At 46.6% G+C, this 17,769-nt stretch overlaps 2 protein-coding genes across 2 annotated transcripts in view; one reads left to right on the forward strand and one right to left on the reverse strand.

Annotated features, from left to right (window-relative positions):
* The window catches only part of LOC144695199 (uncharacterized), a 425,892-nt gene that overhangs the window by 402,484 nt on the left and 5,639 nt on the right, over window positions 1-17,769 (forward strand). The window lies entirely within an intron of this gene.
* LOC144695466 (uncharacterized) overlaps window positions 1-17,769 on the reverse strand; it is a 409,626-nt gene that overhangs the window by 351,758 nt on the left and 40,099 nt on the right.

Here is a 17,769-nt window from a genome sequence, read left to right on the forward strand (position 1 = left end):
AACAGCATCTGTGGAGAAAAATAACAGAGTTATGTTTCAAGTCCCATACGACTCTTCTTCAGAGCTGAAGAAGAGTCATATGGACTCAAGTAGCTGTAGTTGGAGATGCTTCTTGCACACATGGTCACCATGAACACTGGAAGTGTCCCTGACTTCCCATAGTGCACAGGAGCTGCATGCCACGTGACTGAGCTGCCTTGCCATGATGTACTGTTAAATTACTCCCTTTACTTTAACTTCCTCTATTTCAGAGAATGTTATGGACAGTCAAAATGCTCACCAAGTTCTACTTACCAGGGCCACTGCTCTTCTTTCTGAGGAAAGGTAGAAAATGAAAGGATCACCTCCTTCCCTCTTCTGCAAACTCCCTCATTCATCAAACTCCAACTGTGGCACTCAAATGTAGCCCAAGGCAGCACTGTAGATGGCCTGCTTTTATGCTCCCTGAAACCTAGGTTCTGAATAGCTTAAGCCAGTTATCCAATTAACGAGCTGCAAGTAGAGCCTGAATGAGCCCTGTTTTAAAGCTGGACTAAAACTCACCTTCACCCAATCCAAAGAGCAACTTTTAGTTAATTGATTAATCAAAGAAAGACTAGACTGTAGATAGAAATTAATGCATAAATTAACCATTAAAATTCCCCCACTCACTCACCAAACTCCAACTGAAGCACTCAAATGCAGCCTTAGACAGCACTCTTGAACCCAGCGTGTGTGACACGACAATAGCTGGTATACACAGCAGGCATGTGTGGGTGTGTGTGTGTGTGCGTGCAGGTGCACGTGTCTCTCTGTGTGCACGCATGTTTCTGTGCGCATGTGTTATGAATCCCGGGTCTCATACATTTACCGAGCAGTTGGTAATGCTGTAATCTGGGTCATCAGGTTGGGCTTGGACCAGAGAGAACATTGAGCAAAAAACTAGAAAATGATGACACCTGTCCATCTGAGGCTCAACTAAGTGCTCAGTGGGCACGACTCTGGAGCACTGCCAGAGCTGTAGAGCCAAAGTATGCAGATAAAGTGCCAATCTGTTACACTCAACATGCCTTTAAAGCCTTTACTGCACTATAAGCAATACAACGACTCGGTCATCCCAGAATAAACACTGGACCCCTCGCCCAACATCATCTAAGGCAAGGGATGGGAATTCAGCCCCAGCCCATAGAGCCAGTCTGTTCAGTAGTGGAGAGGAGATCATGAGGAGAATGGTAAGAGGAGGCATCCTCAAGGTTGTTGGCCTCATTGACACTGCTCCTTCCATCTCCATAATTGTCACTGGCTTTAATTTACAGTCAGATTTTTCCTTACTCTTTTCACTCTTTCTCTGTGAGATTTTTCTCTCCATTTGTTTGTGTTGGTGTCTCACTTCCTTTATCCTCCATGAGCTCCTGCCCCTTCTCGCCCTCTACGTCTGTACACAGGATCTGTAATATCAGGCATTCTGTTGAGAGGGTTGGTATCATGAGTATAAGAAATTGGAGGAGAAGGAGACCATTCAGTCCCTCAAAGCTACCCCACCATTCAACACGATCATGGGGCTGATCTCCTGCATCAACTCCACTTTCCAAGCTGCTCCCCATACCCCTTGATTCCCTGAGAGACCAAAAGGATCTGTCCCGGACTTGAATATATTCAATGACTGAGACTCCACAACCGTCTGGGATATAGAATCCCAAAGATTCTCAACTATCTGAGGGAAGACATTTCTCCATATGGAAAGAGCTCATTGGTTTGAGCTGAGACTCAGCATTCCTGAAGGCATGGACTGGACATTAACCTGTGGAACATTCCATTACTTCAGGAAGCTCTTTAATCCTGACTGTTCCCAGCAAGGATGCACTGAGGTAGGCCTATTTAAAATTATTTATAAATAAATAAATGTCCCCTCCCCACCCGTCTCCCAGTTACAGCTTCACTTCCTGTAGGGACTGAAAACCAAGTGAGGAGACAGTGAGTAAATAAACAAAATTTATACAAACTGCATTATTCAAAGTCCTTTAACCTGAAGGTCTACCTGAAGGCCTCGGCCTTTCCCAAAAGCCTGGGCTTGGATTTGATAGTTTTGTGCAGTGCTGTGGCTGATAGCTGAATTTGGGATGTGCAGTCTGAGCGAGTGCAGTGTATCTAATTTCCCAGGATAAACCAGAACCCTTCAATCAGCTACACTGAAGCAACATTTTCCTTAGCTTCTAGCACTTCCTGCCCAGTGTGTTTTCTTCAAATAATTTTGGAAATCGAGATGAGAAATTTCAAAATCTCCATTGAATTAACATTTTTCCTGAGTGTTTTTTATATTAAACACATACTCTAGGAGTAAAACTGGTCTTTGCCAGCACGACACGAGCTCATAGTGAATTGATAGCCCGTTTTACACTCCGCCCGACTGTCTTTTCCATTGTCCTCACGGTGCCTGGGAAAATGGGGGTCTGGGCGGAGGAAGGAAAGTAGTCACGTTGTCTGCTCCTGGTCACTATCTAGTGTCCCTGCTGGAAACATAGGGTGTGTGACAGTCAAGTGAGGAAAAAGAAAGGACTTGCATCTGATTCCCCACACAGGGGAATAGCAGACTGGCACTCACTGTGGAACAGTCTCTATCTGAGGAGTCAGCCCCTTCAGCAAAGGAGGAGAGGGAGTTGGGGGAAATCATGTTTCCTTTTCATGTTTTACAGAAGGATTGCACCGTACTACACCAGAGAATACAGAGAGGATAGACACCGCAGACAGATCCTGACCATCATCCAAGGAGAAGTGCACAACTGTGGGAAGACACCCAGTCCCTTCACAGCATTGCTCAACACAGAGAAGGTTGGACAGTGAAACCATCAACTGGAAATCGGTCGGGTCAGGGGAGCTTTGACATATCATCAGATCTGAAACTGGTCAGTGGTGTGGAGCCTTCCATCAGAACCAACCTTTCCGAAGGTTCGGCTGTGGGCGATCAGCCAGGGTGAGGCTAGGAAGAAGTGTGAGTGGACTCCAAATGTGGTGAGAGCTTCAATCATTCATCGAGCCTCATGAACCACTGACTCATTCCTACAGGTGAGAGGCTATTCAATTGTGAGGCGTGTGAGGAGGACTCCACAGGCTCATACGATCTCCTAACACACAAGGTGCACCTATTGTACAACTGTTAACAGAAGGACAGCTAAATGGAAGAGAAACCATTCAAGCGTGAGGCGTGTGACCAAACCTTCACTAAGTCACCAACCCTCGTGAATCACCGACACATCCACAGTGGGGAGAAGCCTTTCATGTGTGAGGTTTGTAATGGGCTTTTCAGAGTCATCAGGCCTGGTGATTTACCGGCGCATTCGCACTGGGGAGAAACCATTCATATGCAAGATATGCAGTAGATCATTCTCATATTCACCGCAACTCCGCAGACATCAACGAATTTACACGGGCGAGAAGCTGTTCACGTGTGAGGTGTGCAACCAATCCTTCTCAAAATCATGGTGCCTCTGTGAACACTGACACATTCACACTGGGGAGAAACCATTCACATTCAAGGTGTGTGACAAATCATTCACAGTCATCGTTCCTCCGCATACACCAACGCATTCACCCCGGGGAAAAACTGGTCAAGTGTGAGATGTGTGACAAAACATTCTGGTCCATCAGAGAATCCACACAGGGGAGAAACCCTTCAAGTGTGTGGTTTGTGATAAAGCTTTTGTAACATCTTCGAGCCTCCTGATACTCCAGAGGATTCACACAGAGAAGAAACCGTTCAAGTGTGAGGTGTGCGACTGAGTGTTCACACAGTCATCAAATCTCCGTGCACATCAACCCGTTCACAATGGAGAGAAACTGGTCACCTGCAAGATATGCAACAAATCATTGTCAACCTTATCAACCCTCCACGCACATCAACACATTCACACAGGGGAGCAACCGTTCAAGTGTGAAGTGTGTGACAAATCTTTCTCACGGTCATCCAAACTCTTGCTGTTCAGAGGATCTACACAGGGGAGTAATCCTTCAGGTATGAGGTTTGTGATAAAGATTTCCTGGTGTCTTTGACCCTCCTGGAACACCACAGGATCTACACAGGGGAAAATGCTTTAGGTGCAATGTTTGTGACAAGTCTTTTATCCAAACTTTCGATCTCCGAAGACATCAGCAGATCTACACTGCACCTTAAGCAGAGAAAATGTTGAATCAAAAACATCACAATGCAGAACGCATGTTGGTGAGGAGTTGAAAGCAGCTAGAAGATTTGCCTAGCTTGGAGCTAGTATAAGGAAGAACAGTGTAAGCCTCATTGTGAAAGATAGCTCTGGGATTAGAAGTTTCCCGGCTGGGAACATAAATGGGAGCAACCTTTTTGGAAGCTGAGAGCAACTGTAAACTACAAAAAACTACTGCGGATGCTGGAAATCCAAAACAAAAACAGAATTACCTGGAAAAACTCAGCAGGTCTGGCAGGATCGGTAGAGAAGAAAAGAGTCGACGTTTCGAGTCCACATGACCCTTCAACAGAACTGAGTGTAGTTAGGAGAGGGGTGAAATATAAGCTGGTTTAAGGTGGGGGGCGGGGGGAGAGAAGTTGAGGTTGTAGGGACAAGCAAGCAGTGATAGGAGCAGATAATCAAAATATGTCACAGACAAAAGGATCAAAGAGGTGTTGAAGGTGGTGATATTATCTAAGAAAAGTGCTAATTAAGAATGGATGGCAGGACACTCAAGCAACTGTAAACTGTTTGTTCTAAGAACTGTAACTCCTGGAGAGTGCGATGTGTGATAATTAAATCATTTCTTGAGCTTAAAGTATAAGTTGTCTACAAAAGTAAATAGTGTTTAGACAATCGTGTTTTTGTTTGGTCATTTGATACAGTAAAGTTTTGAAGTGTAAAATCTTGATGTGTCATCCTTTCAGTTATTAACTGGAAATTCAAATTTCTCTTTAAAAATGATCAGTCTCCACAGAGGTTGTAACCTGAGAAAGGGCCCAAGTGCCCCCATTGTCACTCTACCTGAAAGTCCCTAGGGCTTGGTGTTAGGACCTCTGCTCTTCCTGGTATATATTTGTAGCTTTAAGGTATGTAGTGACTGTAGCTCTAAGACTTATTGTACTGTGTCGTATCACACAACAGTGTGAACGAATCAACCCAAAGCGCGGGGAACCTTAGGGGTGGAGTTTGTGTCTAGCTGTGGTTCTTGATGGAAGCATGTAACTGCTGCTGAATCCCTGTAAATAAAGTTCACTCTTTTTATGAGAAACATATCCGGAAAATCAAGTCCATAACAACTGACAACAATGATAAATTGGCTCCGGTGCTCACCCTCGCCCAGTGAATGTGAGTATCAGAAGAAAGGGAAAATATACTCACCAGGTATGCCACTTTTTGGCAGAATCGACCCCTTTGACTCCAATCCTCTGCGGATGAGTTGATTGATAGAACAACTCAGTTTCTTTTTCCAAGCAAACGAAATAACGGTGGAAGAAAAAAAGCAATTCTCCTAAGTGTCTGTTGGAGTAAAACCTATAATTTAATCTATAGTTTGCCGACCCAAATGCTCCCGATTCGAAGACCTTCAGCGAATTGATGGACCTCATAAAGGGTCATTTTCAACCCAAACCCTCCATAATCATGCAGAGGTTCAAATTTAATTCGAGACTGAGAGCCCCAGGGAGACCATAGCAACATACGTAGCGTTTGCGATGGAAAGAAGGGAGATAAATCACGCTGTGGAAACTATTGAGGTATTTCCCTCTTGTCCGTAGCAGGGAGAATCCTGACGCATATTTTCCTGAATCGCCTACTTTCAGTGGTGAGGAAATCCTCCCAGAGACACAGTGGCATCTGTGCACAAGCAGGAGATTCTATGCATATTGTTGTCTTCCTTTGGTGATGTTCGGCGATCTAGTCAAAGGTTAAATTGGTCTTCCTGAAAAATTGGACTGATGGTGGGAGAGGTTTGAGACAGACACTACTGAGACAGACAGTGCTTTGGAACAGCAGTCCCCCTGTGTGAACACTGGAGGGTAAACAACACAGACAACTCTCAGTGTAACAGAAGCAGGTGACCCAGCTCCATGTCCATGTGGAGACGTCGGTGTATGGCAAGAGAGGAGTGAAATAATCCTATCACACGTCACTCTGGAAAGGTTTATCTCCTGTGTGTGTTCACTAATGTTCCAGGAGGATCGACAACTGTGTGAAGGCTTTATTACAGAACTCATACCAATCGGGTTTCTCCCTGTGTGAGTGTATGGACCAGGAGATTCACTGACTGTGTGAAAGCCTTGTCACACACCTCACACCTGAATGGTTTCTCACCAGTGTGAATACATTGGTACTTCAGCAGATGGGAGGAATGAGTGAAAGCCTTGTCACAAACAACACACATGAAGAGTTTCTCCTGTGTGAATCCTGTGGTGGCTCAGGAGGGTCAAAGATGTCACAAAAGCTTTCTCGCAAACCTCACAATGAAGAGTTACTCCCCTGTGTGGATCCTCGGGTGGAGCAGGAGTTTTGATCACCTCGAGGGTGATTTGTCGCAAGCATCATCTCACCTGTATGGGTGCGTTGGTGTGTGCGGAGGATCGATGACTGTGAGAATGATTTGTCACATGTCTCACACCTGAATGGTTTCTCCCGTGTGTGAATGCGTTGGTGTACGCGGAGGCTCGATGACACCGAGAAGGATTTGTTACACACCTACATGTGAACGGTTTCTCTCCTGTGTGAATGTGGTGGTGTGCGTGGAGGTTCGCTGACTTTGAGAATGATTTGTTACACACTTCGCACATGAATGGTTTGTCCCCATTGTGAATGCGCCGGTGCATCAGGAGTTTGGAGGAGTGGGTGAAAACCTTCTCACAAATCTCACATCTAAAGAGTTTCTCCCCTGTGTGAATCCTCTGGTGTATCAGGAGACTTGTAGATATTGATAAAGCTTTATCACAAACCTCACACTTGAATGGTTTCTCTCCTGTGTGAATGCGTTGGTGTGTGCGGAGGGTCGATGACGAGAATGATTTGTCACACACCTCGCACATGAATGGTTTCTCCCCTGTGTGAACATGTTGGTGTCTGCACAGCTTGCATGACTTGGAGAAAGCTTTGTTGCACACATCACAGGCAAATGGTTTCTCTCCAGTGTGACTCTGTTGGTGTATACGGAGATACGATGACATAGAGAATGATTTGTCGAACACATCACACGTAAATGGTTTCTTCCCGGTGTGAATGTGTTGGTGAACACGGAGATTCAATGACTGTGTAAACGATTTGTCACACACCTCGCATGTGAATGGTTGTTACCTTGTGTGATGCGCCCATGAACCACCAGTGCCGAGGATTGTGCAAAGCCCTTGTTACACACATCGCACTTGAATGGCTTCCTCCCTGTGTGAATGCGCTCATGTGCTTGGAGGTTCAATGAAATTGAGAATGATTTGTCACACACCATGCAGGTGAATGGCGTCTTTCGAATGTGAATACGTCGGTGATTCACAAGTGTTGATGACCTTGTGAAGGCTCAGTCCCAAACCTCACACTTGAATACTTTCTCTTCCACGTGGCTGTCCTTGTGTTACAGGTGGGACAACAGGTCCACCTTGCGTTTTGGGAGATCTTATCAACCTGTGGAGCCCTCCTCACACACCTCACACTTCAACAGCCTCTCACCTGTAGGGATGAGTCAGTGGTTCATGAGGCTCGATGAATGATTGAAGCTCTCACCACACTTGGAGCTACTCACACTTTTTCCCAGCCTCACCCTGACTGATCACCCACAGCCGAACCTTCAGAAAGGTTGGTTCTGATGGAAGGTTCCACACCACTGACCGGTTTCAGATCTGATGATATGTCAAAACTCCCATGACCTGACAAATTTCCAGATGATGGTTTCACTGCCCAACCTTCTCTGTGTTGAGCAATGCAGCGAAAGGACTGGATGGCTTCGCACGCTTCATCAGTAATGGAAGGGGTCATCAACAGTGCTATCAAGCAGCACTGCTCACTGATGCATAGTTTTGGTTCCGCCAGGGCTACTCAGCTCCTGACCTCATTACAACTTTGGTTCAAACATGGACAAAAAAGCTGAACTCCTGAGGTGAGGTGACAGTGACTGCCCTTGACATCAAGGCCGCAATTGACTGAGAGTGGCATCAAGGAGCCCTAGAAAAATTGGAGTCAATGGGAATCAGGGGGAAAGCTCTCCGCTGTTTGGAGTCATACCTAGTACAAAGGAAGATGGTTGTCGTTGTTGGAAGCCAGACACCTCAGCTCCAGGACATCACTGCAGGCCTTCCTCAGGGTAGTGTCCTCGGCCCAAACATCTTCAGCTGCTTCATCCAATGACCTTCCTTCCATCATAAGGTCAGAAGTGGGGCTGTTCACTGATGATTGCACAATGTTCAGCACCATTCACGACTCATCAGATACTGAAGCAGTCTATGCCCAAATGTAGCAAGATCTGGACAATATCCGGGCTTGGGCTGACAAGAGGCAAGTAACATTCATGCTACACAAGTGCCAGGCAATGACCATCTCCAACAAGAGAGAATCCACCATCGCCCCTTGATGTTCAATGGCATTACTATCGCTGAATCTCCCACAATCAACATCCTGGGGGTTACCATTGAACAGAAACTGAACTGGACTAGCTATATAAATACTGTGGTTACAAGAGCAGGTCAGAGGCTAGGAATCATGCGACGAGTAACTCACCTCCTGACTCCCCAAAGCCTGTCCACAATCTACAAGGCACAAGTCAGGAGCGTGATGGAATACTCCCCACTTGCCTGGATGAGTGCAGCTCCCACAACACTCAAGGAGCTTGACACCATCCAGGACAAAGCATCCCGCTCCCTCCACCACCGACGCACAGTAGCAGCAGTGTGCACCATCTATAAGATGCACTGCAGGAATTCACCAAGGCTCCTTCAACAGCACCTTCCAAACCCACGACCACCACTATCTAGAAGGACAAGTGCAGCAGATAGATGGGAACACCACCACCTGGAAATTCCCCTCCAAGTCTGTGCAGTCTCCTTTTGTGCCGTACTCTTACATGATTCTGTATGATTCTATGAAGGGTTCTCCGTTACCATCCCTGGCTCTCACTGTAATTTCCCTGTGTTGGTCAGGAATAGGGACACTGTGCATAGGAAGAGGTGCAAACTCCACTCACAGGAGAGACCAGTGATGTCCTGCCTCAGCTCACCTGCTGCTGAAACCCTCATCCAGACCTTTATGGGCTCTAGACTTAACTATTCCAATGCTCTCCTGGCTGCTCTCACATCTTGCACTGTAAACTTGAGCTCCTCCAAAACTCTGCTGCCCATGTCGGAACTGACACCAAGACCCATTCACCAATCATCCCTGTGTTCGCTGATTTACATTGGCTCCTGGGTTCAAGTAGCAACTCGATTTTGAAATTCTCATCCTTGTTTTCAAATCTCTCCATGGCCTTGCCCCTCCCTATCTCTGTAATTTGCATAGCAATTAAGCTGAAGACACATTTATTGAAATGTCTTTTAGTGCCTTCTCTAAAGATTTTGCCTGAAGGCCTCAGCCTTTCCCAAAAGCCTGGGCTTGGATTTGATAGTTTTGTCCAGTGCTGTGGCTGATAGCTGAATTTGGGATGTGCAGACTGAGCGAGTGCAGTGTATCTAATTTCCCAGGATAAACCAGAACCCTTCAATCAGCTACACTGAAGCAATATTTTCCTTTGTTCCTAGCACTTCCTGTCCAGTGTGTTTTCTTCAAATAATTTTGGAAAACATGGGAGAAATTTTAAAATCTGCATTGAACTAACATTTCTCCTGAATGTTTATATATTAAAAACATACTGTATGGAGTCTGTGCAGGCTCTTTTGTAGAACAATCTAGTTAATCCCACTTCCCCGCACCTTCCCCATCTACCTACGATTGTTCCTCTTTTCAAGTATTTCCCCAATTCCACAGTGAAGGTTACCATTGGATCTACATCCACCGCCCTATCAGACAGTGCATTCCAAATCCTAACCACACGTTGTGTAAAAAACGTTTTCCCAGTTACCTCTGATTCTTTTGCCAATTATCTTTTATCTGTAGCCTCTAGTTATCGACCCTTCTGCCAATGGAAACAGTTTCTCTTTATTTACTCTAAACACTTCACAAACATCTCTAACAAATCTCCTCTTATCCTTCTCTGCTCTAAGGGAAACAATCCCAGCTTCTACGCTCTATCCACGTAACTGTAATCCCTCAATCCTGGGACATTCTGGTAAATCTCTTCAAAATTCTTCCTTGAACATACCCCAGGCCACCTCAGCCTCTCTCTAACAGACAGACTGAACAGACAGTCTTAATCAGCAAGACGCAGTCTACAAACCAATCAGCTGTTTTCAGTTGCACAAGACAGCTGAATGATCAGGAAACAGTACAAAGCAGTGCATCATACATTTCTCTACATCAAATCAGATTCCATTCACCCCCTCCCTACACATCAATTTCAAAGCATAACCTCACTTCTGAGCACTGAGCCAGCTCTTCAGCCGGTCACAATGAACTCCAGCTGGCTGTAAAACCTGAAGTAAGGACGGTCGAGTTAAACACAAGAAGCTCAATATAATCCTGAATCAGCGAGCTGTCCACCGTGCTGTCCAGGAACAACAACAACTTGGATTTCTATAGCACCTTTAACATTGTAAAAGTTATGGCTGTATTCTGACCATAACCCTTTGGCCTTTGTGGAAAAATTTCAGACTCAGACTGACAGACTGTTCCGATGGAGCTTGCAAATACAACCTTATAATCTGAAGATTGTTCATATTGCTGGAAAAGATAATATAATTACTGATGCATTATCAAGAATGCAATTTTTTTCTTATTGCCTGGAGAGCAAGAGAGACAGAAAACCGAACAGATTCTGTATAAGGAGCGAACGGCTGAGTGAATTCTGTTTATATATTATACATATCTTTTTCTGTATACTTCTTGGTAAAACACATTTGGAAATGGTGTTTCATCTCTTAAGGGCGGAGGCATGTTAGAATCATATCTCTCAAAACTGATGTTTTTTTTAAAAATTGGAAGGATTTGGCATGATCAAAACATGCGGATGCTAACCTGGGATTTCTTTTAAAAGGTCATAAATTCACCTTGGAACTGTCAACAAGTTGGCCTCTTCCAAGAGATCACCTGACCTATATGATACTTGGGAAGGAGTAAAATCTTTAAAGAAGGCATTAAAAGACATTTCAAATAAATGCATCTCCAGGTATGGCAGCCAAATTGCTATGGTGCTGGGTGAATAAGCTAGAGATTGAGAATTCAAATCCAACCACGGAAAGTTACATAGAGAATTGCAGTGCAGAAACAGGCCATTCAGCCCAAGTGGTCCATACTGGTGTTCATGCTTTACACAAGCCTCCTCTCACCCCTCTTCATCTCACCCTATCAGCATATCCTTCCGTTCATTTCTCCCTCATGTGCTGATCTAGTTTCCCCTTAAAAGCAACTACACTATTCACCTCAACCACTCCATCATTCGCACCAGCCTCTCGGTGCTGCAACACTGAATTTAATAAAACTGGTCAACTAGCAGTCACTGGCTATCAGTGTGGATATTATGGGATACAATCTGTATAAACTCTGCTCCTTCACTCACTGGATATTCAGTCCTGAACATCAGTGTGGATATTATGGGATACAATCTGTATAAACTTTGCTCCTTCACTCACTGGATATTCAGTCCTGAACATCAGTGTGGATATTATGGGATACAGTCTGTATAAACTCTGCTCCTTCACTCACTGTCTCATCACCTGGTTTCTGGACCCTGCAGGAAGTGAATCAGCTGTGGAAGAAGAAACAACGGCAGAGTTGGTGGGCTCTCTGATTGACATCTCCCACACCCAATCAGGAACAGGAATACATTGAAATCCCGCCCACAACTAACATGTCAATCACAGCTCAGCCATTCAGAGTTGGGGTGGGAGGCGGTGGCATAGTGGTACTACCACTGGACTAGTAGTATTCAAGAGACCCAGGGGAATGTTCTGCGGACCCAGGTTTGAATCCCACCATGAAATTCAATGCAAGATTCAATACAAAATTTGGAATTAAAAGTCTGATGATGCCCACGAAACCACTCTTGTAAAAAAACCCATCTGGTTCACCAATGCACTTTAGAAAAGGAAATCTGCCATCCTTAAAAACAAAAAGCTAAAAGCTACTGCGGATGCTGGAAATCCAAAACAAAATAAAAACAGAATTACCTGGAAAAACTCAGCAAGTCTGGCAGCATCGGCGGAGAAGAAATCAGTCAACGTTTCGAGCCCTCATGGCCCTTCAGCAGAACTGAAGCAGCCATCCTTACCTGGTCTGGCCTACATGTGACTCCAGACCCACAGCAATGTGATTGACTCTTAAACTGTTTCCACAACCCACAACCCTCTGATTCAAAGGCGAGTGATTGACTCTTAAGATGCACTCGGAACAAGGGTAATTAGATAATTAGCCAGCACCGCCCATATCCCATGAACAAATACAACAAACTGCTCCTCTGCGCTGTGGAGACAGGCTCTCGCCTGTTTGGAACTACATTACCCATGCTGCATGTGACCCCGCGCCTACAAACTGAAGAGCGAAGGTATCAAATCAGGGGGCGACCCAGCCCGCGGTGCCTGATGGGAGTTGTAGTTCTGACGCGCAGCAGCGGTTGGTGCCCAGCGTTTCAGAGTTCGAATCTGAGGAAGCGCGAGCCCGAGCGGCTGTCACGTGGGAGGGGCTGGAATTGGAGGTGCGCACCTGTAAATCCCAGCCCCGGGAACTAGGATCGCAGCCGTTTAACCCCCTCTACCCCCCATCCCCTCCTCCTTCACCGCCCATCCACTTGGTTAAATGGATAACATGGGACTACATTCGACATTGGTTTTCTGTGACTGGTGAGAGACTGTTTTCTCCAGACTGTGGAGTAAAAGTATAAAAGTTTGACTCTCCCAGTTTTGACTCCATCTCCCTTACTGGTGCTGAAGGGCCTGTCCTCCATTTAGCCCCTGCCCCAGTTAAGATTGTAGATCTAAGGTGCTCCGCTCCATGGCCCGGTCCTCAAATCATTTCTCTCCCTCTTGAAGCTGTCTGCTTGCCATTCCTTTACTACTAGATTTCTGTTTTGTCTGGTGGTGAGGGGCATTTCTTTCTGACTCCAGGTAAAATGGGACAGATTGTAAGAGACCCTCTGTGAATCTGACATCAGGTCATCAGATGGTTTTACACAGGGGCAGCGTGTGGATGAGAAATAGGTGGGGACTGAGGATAGACCCTTGGTCGGACTCCAGAGCGATGTGGGTGAGAAGATTAACCATTGCAGGAGATTCTCTGGTTACAACTGAAGAGGCAAAAGGGGGCCAAGTGATAACAGTCCCACTCACTGGATACAAGCCCTGGGAGAAAACAGATGGGCCAAACGGTCTGTTTCTGTGCTTTTAAAACTAGAATAAAAACACAAACTGCTGGAAAAACTCAGCAGGTGAGGCAGCATCTGTGGAGAGAAACAGAGTTAACATTTCAGCTCGACATAACCTTTCATCAGGAATGAGGTTGGATTTTGGCTGGCTCTTCCTTTTGACAGAGAGCACCGCTCCTCCACTCACCACTTGCCCAGCACCCACTGACCCAACCCGACCTGACCACCGTTTACACAAGCACTGCCTTGTCTCGCTCTCACTAACACTGGCCCACCTCTCTCCATGGTCTAACTGTCCCTTATTTAATTCCTCAGAGTTTGTTATCTTGCAATCAATCTCCAAATCACACTCCCTAAGTCACAGTGTTGCTCTCTGAGCACAGACTCACTCCCAAATTCACTCCCTAAGTCAGGCTCACTCACTGAGAGTCATTCCTGAAGCAGTTTCAATCTCCTCTCCCACTCTCTTCTCTGTTACTCCTTTCCATGTCCATTTCTGTATCAATACCTCTGTCTCATGTGCCTCTCTTCTCCTGGCCTCCTCTCTCTCCTGTGTCACCCTCTCCTGTGTCACCCTCTCTCTCCTGTGTCACCCTCTCTCTCCTGTGTCCCCTCTCTCTCCCATGTCCCCCTCTCTCTCCCGTGTCCCCCTCTTTCTCCCGTGTCCCCCCCCTCTCTCTCTCTCCCATGCCCCCCTCTCTCCCATGTCCACCTCTCTCTCTCTCTCTCTCTCCCGTGTCCCCCTCTCTCTCCCGTGCCCCCCTCTCTCCCGTGCCCCCCTCTCTCCCGTGCCCCCCTCTCTCCCGTGCCCCACTCTCTCCCGGGTCCCCCTCTCTCTCCCGTGTCCCCCTCTCTCTCCCGTGTCCCCCTCTTTCTCCCGTGTCCCCCCTCTCTCTCTCTCTCTCCCGTGCCCCGCTCTCTCCCGTGTCCCCCTCTCTCTCCCGTGTCCCCCTCTCTCTCCCGTGCCCCCCTCTCTCCCGTGCCCCCCTCTCTCCCGTGCCCCACTCTCTCCCGGGTCCCCCTCTCTCTCCCGTGTCCCCCTCTCTCTCCCGTGTCCCCCTCTTTCTCCCGTGTCCCCCCTCTCTCTCTCTCTCTCCCGTGCCCCGCTCTCTCCCGTGTCCCCCTCTCTCTCCCGTGTCCCCCACTCTCTCCCGTGCCCCCCTCTCTCCCGTGGCCCGCTATCTCCCGTGTCCCCCTCTCTCTCCCCGTTTCCCCCTCTCTCTCTCTCCCGTGTCCCCCTCTCTCTCCCGTGTCCCCCTCTCTCTCCCCGTTTCCCCCTCTCTCTCTCCTGTGTCCCCCTCTCTTTCTCCCGTGTCCCCCTCTCTCTCCCGTGTCCCCCTCTCTCTCTCCCCGTTTCCCCCTCTCTCTCTCCCATGTCCCCCACTCTCTCTCCCGTGCCTCTCTCTCCTGTGCATGTACTGATCCCATCACAGCACGTCATCGCTGCCTTGGATTCTGTGGGTCTTCCTCTTCTGAGGATGAAGAATCCTATTCCCACACTAGAAATCTCTGTCAAACATTTACCGGGGGAACTGAGACAGCAGCTGCAATAAGTGAGGTTTTATTCAGATGGGACAATGACAAGTTTAAATCCCCACCTGATCTGCTGCTCAAAGTCGCCTCCGTTTCACCGGTCAGTTTCCCAAACTTCAGGAAACTCAGGTTACTCCAGAAATATTTGGATTGGCTGTGAGAGACGTCAATCAGAGAGCCCCACCCACTCTGCCCATTCCCTCCTCTTCCTGTTCCACAGCTGCTTCACTTCCTGTAGGGACTCAAAACCAACTCAGGAGATGGTGAGTGAACGAACACAATTTATAATAATTACATCACATAATATCCACACTAATCTTCAGGCAGCCTGACTATCCTGTGGGGAATCAGCTGTGGAAATGCCCCTTATGCTGTGTGAGAACATCCAGCTGAGAGAGCTGTTTACTCGGTGCTTTGTGCTGAACTGTTTGCCTGGAGCTGTGTGTTGGATATTGAGTGTGTTTATTGGAAGCATTTCCCTTCTGATTTACAGGCTGACTTTTGTTGATGGCTCATTACTGAATATGAGAAGTTGAGGTGTAATTATCTGGGAGGTGCAGAGACACATTTATTGAAATGTCTTTAAAGATTTTACCTGAAGGCCTCGGCCTTTCCCAAAAGCCTGGGCTTGGATTTGATAGTTTGTGTCCAGTGCTGTGACTGATAGCTGAATTTGGGATGTGCAGCCTGAGCGAGTGCAGTGTATCTAATATCCCAGGATAAACCAGAACCCTTCAATCAGCTACACTGAAGCAATATTTTCCTTAACTTCTAGCACTTCCTGCTCAGTGTGTTTTCTTCAAATAATTTTAATAAACAACAGGAGAAATTTCAAAATTGCCATTGAATTAACGTTTCTCCTGAGTGTTTTTTAAATTAAACACATGCTCCGAAGGTCTTCGCCAGCACGACTCGAGCCCATGGTGAATTGATAGCCCATTTTACACTCTGCCCGACGTCTTTTCCATTGTCCTCACGGTGCCTGGGAAGACGGGGGTCTGGGCGGAGGAAAGAAAGTAGCCACATTGTCTGCTCCTGGTCACTATCCAGTGTCCCTGCTGGAAACAGAGGGTGTACGACAGTCAAGTGAGGAAAAAGAAAGAACTTTCACAGGGGAATAGCAGACTGGCACTCACTGTGGAACAGGTAATATAAAATAAAATAAATTTGTCAGGTAAAATAAAGGAAAATCCGAAGCTATTTTACAAGTACATTAAGAGTAAGACGATTACTAGGGAAAGAATAGGGCTCATTAAGCACCATAGTGGTCATTTGTGTGTGGAGCCAGAAGACGTAGGTAGGGTTCTAAATAAATCCTTTGTGTCTGTTCACAAGTGAGAGGGACAACGTGGGTATGGAAATCTGGCAGAAGGACTGTGATATAATTGAAGAAATTAGCATAGAAAGGGAGGAGGTTCTAAGTGGTCTGGCAGGCTTAAAAGTAGATAAATCTCCAGGCCTGGATGAAATGTATTCCAGGCTGTTGAGTGAGGCAAGGGAGGAGATAGCAGGGGTGCTGACAATAATTTTTAATACCTCTCTGGCTACAGGAGAGGTGCCAGAGGACTGGAGGACAGCCAATGTGATATCATTATTCAAGAAGGGAGGAAGGGATAAACCAGGGAATTACTGGCCAGTTAGTCTAACCTCAGTGGTGGGGAAACTATTGGAAGCAACTCTGAGGGACGGAATTAATCTACACTTGGAGAGGCAGGGATTAATCAAGGATAGTCAGCATGGTTTTGTTAAGGGGAGGTCATGTCTGATCAATTTGATTGAATTTTTCGAAAGGGTGACCAGGTGTTTAGATGAAGGCAATGCATTTGACGTAGTCTACTTGGACTTCAGCAAAACTTTTGATAAGGTCCTGCATGGGAGACTGATAACGAAGGTAAGAGCCCATGGGATCCAAGGCAATTTGGCACATTGTATCCAGAATTGGCTGAGTGGCAGGAAGCAGAGGGTGATGGTCGAGGGGTGTTTTTGTGACTGGATGCCTGTGTCCAGTGGGGTTCCATAGGGATCGGTGTTGGGTCCCTTGCTGTTTGTGATATATACAAATGATTTAGACTTGAATGTAGGATGGTTGATCAGTAAGTTCGCGGATGACACGAAAATTGGCTGGGTGGTAAATAGTGAGGAGGATAGCCTTAGATTACAGGAGGATATAGACGGGCTCGTCAGATGGGCTGATCAGTGGCAAATGGAATTTAATCCGGATGAGTGTGAGGTGATGCACTTGGGCAGGACAAACAAGGCATGGGAATACACGATGAATGGTAGGACCCTGGGAAGTACCGAGGATCAGAGGGACCTTGGTGTGCATGTCCACCGGTCCCTTAAGGTGGCTGGACAGGCAGATAAGGTAGTTAAGAAAACACATAGGATACTTGCCTTTATTAGCCGAGGCATAGACTATAAGAGCAGGGAGGTTATGCTGGAACTGTATAAAACGCTGGTTAGACCACAGCTAGAGTATTGCGTGCAGTTCTGGAATCCGCATTATAGGAAGGATGTGATTGCACTAGAGAGAGTGCAGAGGAGATTTACCAGGATGATGCCTGGGCTGGAGAGTTTTAGTTATGAGGAGAGATTGGACAGACTGGGTATTTTTTCCCTGGAGCAGAGGAGATTGAGGGGGGACATGATTGAGGTGTATAAAATTATGAGGGGCAAAGATAGGGTAGACAGGAAGGAACTTTTCCCCTTGGTGGAGGGATCAATAACCAGGGGGCATAGGTTTTAAGGTAAGGGGCAGGAGGTTTAGAGCAGATGTTAGGAAGAATTTTTTTCACCCAGAGGGTGGTGGGAATCTGAAACTCACTG

This window comes from Cetorhinus maximus, chromosome 21 (assembly GCF_964194155.1).
Source record: "Cetorhinus maximus chromosome 21, sCetMax3.hap1.1, whole genome shotgun sequence".
Classification (NCBI taxonomy): Eukaryota; Metazoa; Chordata; class Chondrichthyes; order Lamniformes; family Cetorhinidae; genus Cetorhinus; species Cetorhinus maximus.